Raw genomic sequence first — 3,885 nt, 5'->3', positions numbered from 1 at the left:
CGCTTCAGATACGTCATTATTTGGTTAGGTGCCGCCCACGAGGAGCGGTAATTATCCTTACGCCAGGAGAGAACTGAACTGAGTTGAGCAGAACTTTTCCGCCATTGACACAAGCTCACTCTCGTCTCGTCAAATACTCCCGATAAATCATCTTGGGTAATTTATAATGAGGAAGAGTCCTAAAGCACCCTGTCTACATCTTAACTAGCATGGTCTTCTTGCGGCGATTTGGTCAGTGGTTGAAGCAAGGGAAACCAACTGCATGATTCAGACATCCTATTCCACCACGTGAGATGTGTGAAGCAGAGAAGGATGTGCTCCTCGCTTCTCAGGTCGCTGAGTCCAACCTTAATCGCCTCCACCAGGACACGGATACCACGAGTGCATCATGGCCTCTGCAACCACCTTATCTGCTGTTTGTCGCATTTGTTTACCAGTGCTCTCCTAATGCCATCGATTCTGGTTCCCTTTGCATTTATGAAGAAATCAGTCTTCAGTGGAACTAACACAACACACACACACACACACACACACACACACACACACACACACACACACACACACACACACACACACACACACACACACACACACACACACACACACACACACTTAATATTACTCCCAAAATATCCTACTTTTCCCGTCTTTTGGGGGTCAAAACATTCAGAATTCGTAGACAACATCGACGCACTTCCCACACACTTGCAGTTCCGGCCACGCGCTGTTTCCCCAAGACTGCTCGACGTCTACCTCAGCTTCCCGAACCTTCGAGGGCGGCCAAGGCGTCGTCCTACTGCGCTGCCCTCAGTGCTTGAAGAGGGATTTGTTGTTGGCGATTTTTATTTGCTATCTGTCATCATGATGGTTACACGGGAGGTCTGCTAAGGATTTAAATACATCCAAGAGCTGGTATCTCAGCAACTATCGATGTATAGATAAGGATGTGATTGTGGAAGTAAAGGTATGTGTAATAATGATATTGATGATAATGATAGCAATGATAATGATAAAGTACGTCAACGATAACGATAATGATGATAACGATAATGATACTAACAACAATGATAGTGATAATGTTACTGATGATGATATCATTAGTAATATCAATAGGAGTGATAATAGTTGTAATGATAGCAATAATTATCATCATTATCCATAATGCAATCATTAGAATTATCATTATATCATTACTGATATTTATGGCAAACACTAGAATAGTTTGTATCAAGATAAAAAAAAATAACAGAAAAATCAAAATAATAACGATAATGACAATGCAGGTTCAGTTATGCCAAATTGCAATTGTTGCAATTCCTAGTACATCGGTAAAGGTCTAGCTTACCACGCGTGGGACTGGGGTTCGATCCCCACCGTAATACACCGCAAATAAATGTTTTTCCTTATCTTGCGTTCATATCACTATGATAATTGCAATTATTACTTCGTTCATCATTCTTTGTTCACTGAGGCAATAATCGTAACATTTTATGAAACAATAATTATCAATTTTGATGAAGTGAGGAGCACAGCTCAAGGCAACCGAGCAATGGCAGTTCGTTTTGACCTCCATATAAGGAAGGGGACTTTGGTACTTCATTTAGATGTAATAAATGTTCTGGAATCGTGTTATGCCTTATTTGAATTGTCTAAGCGGAAATTTTTTGTTTGCAAAATAAAATGCAGACAAATATATATATATATATATATATATATATATATATATATATATATATATATATATATATATATATATATATATATATACATATATATATATATATATATATGTGTGTGTGTGTGTGTGTGTGTGTGTGTGTGTGTGTGTGTGTGTGTGTGTGTGTGTGTGTGTGTGTGTATATGTATATATTTATATATGTATTTATATATGTATATATATATATATATATATATATATATATATATATATATATATATATAAGAAAGGTATGAATGAGACTGAATATCTAAACACGCAAGCGATGTATTTGACGCGTTTCGACGGAGGTCTTTCTCAAAAATACATAACAAGTGCAAACGCATAACGAATATATATATATCAAATGAAAGCTGAAGGTTCACCTGACTTCCCTGACCTGTGTGTAGTTATCCGCATAATTGATGCTGCATCGACCTTGGATAGTTTAAATCTTCCTGACGCGGTGTTCATGTTTTCTTTTGTAGCGATGTATGTAGTTTCCTTAATTTTGCGTCTTTGCTTTTGCAATCCTTTGCTGACGATTTTTGCTTCCTTCCAATCTGGTAGATGTCCCGCCTCATCTACGTGTGCCACCATGGCGTTGGAAGTCCTGTGGTGACGGATGTCTGCTCGGTGCTCGCTCATCCTGGTTTCGAAAACACGTCCTGTTTCGCTGTAATACGCTTTTTCGCATGTACTGCAGGGAATACAGTAAACGACATTGTCGGAGTTGCTTGTGAGCGGTTTCTTGTCTTGCCAAATCTACTATTTTTACGCCGGACATGTTTGCTATGTTCACGGTAGTACCTAAGTACCTGCTGATAGCCTCGGAGATGTTTTACTGAGGCAGTACCAAGAAACCTGAGGGTGCTGCACGATCGTTTCTTGCTCTGGCTATGATGTTCGCCGCTTTATTTCTGAGGTTTGGCAAGAAATCTCTAGGATATTGGTGTTTTACAAAAGAGTCTATGATGTATTCAATTTCATCCTCTAGGAATTCTGGGCTGCAAATCCTTAAAGCCCTTAGGAAGAAACCTATGACTACCCCTGACTCTGTTTTACTGCGGAGTAGTAATGGATATAATCATCTTTTTTTGTTGGCTTTCGATATACAGAGAAACGCAGGCCGTCGTCATCACGATGAATCAGAGTGTCTAGGAAGAGTAGATTCTGACATTCTACTTCTTCCACGGTAAATTGAATTTTATCATGGACGGCGTTTATCAGCATCAGCGTTTGACGTAAACACGTGCTCCTGGGGACGACAACAAGGACATCATCTACGTAGCGTAGCCATGTTGAGTGCCTGCCAATTATGTCTCTGTAGTGGTCTTTCTCCAGAGTTCCATGAAGAGGCCGGCCCGAACCGCGCTTAATGGGGAAACCATAGCTAGACCGACCACCATCCGTGGGAACATTGGTGAATAGGGCCTTGACATCGAAACTCGCCACCTCAATGTTGGCGAGTTATAGCCAAGATTCTGAAGACGTTTGATGAGGTCGTCAGAGTTCTTCAGGTGGGAATCACTGATGACAGGAATAAACTGGAATAAGAGGATACAATGACTGGGAAAGTTTGAGAGAGGCCTACGTCCTGTAGTGGAATGATACAGGGTGACGATGATGATGATGTATATAAATATATATATACATTTGTTTATACATATGTATGTATATGTATATATATATATATATTTATATATATATATATATACATATATATATATATATATATATATATATATATATATATATATATACATATATATATATATATATATATATATATATATATATGTATATATATATATATATATATATATATATATATGCATGTATATATATAGAAATATATATATATGTATGTATATGTATATATGTATATATATATATATATATATATATATATATATATATATATATATATATATATATATATGAGGTTGTGTTGTGTGTGTGTGTTTGTGTGTGTACACTTTCACATATATGTACATACATGCATGCATATATATACATATATATATATATATATATATATATATATATATATATATACATATATATATATATATATACATATACATATATATACATATATATATATATATATGTATACATACATATATATATATATATACATATATATATATACATATACATATATATACATATATATATATGTATAC

Source organism: Penaeus japonicus, unplaced genomic scaffold (genome assembly GCF_977035675.1).
Source record: "Penaeus japonicus unplaced genomic scaffold, GWHDUDI00000001_assembly GWHDUDI00000029, whole genome shotgun sequence".
Taxonomy (NCBI): domain Eukaryota; kingdom Metazoa; phylum Arthropoda; class Malacostraca; order Decapoda; family Penaeidae; genus Penaeus; species Penaeus japonicus.
The sequence above is the reverse complement of the archived record's forward strand: the minus strand, read 5'-3'. Positions refer to the sequence as shown.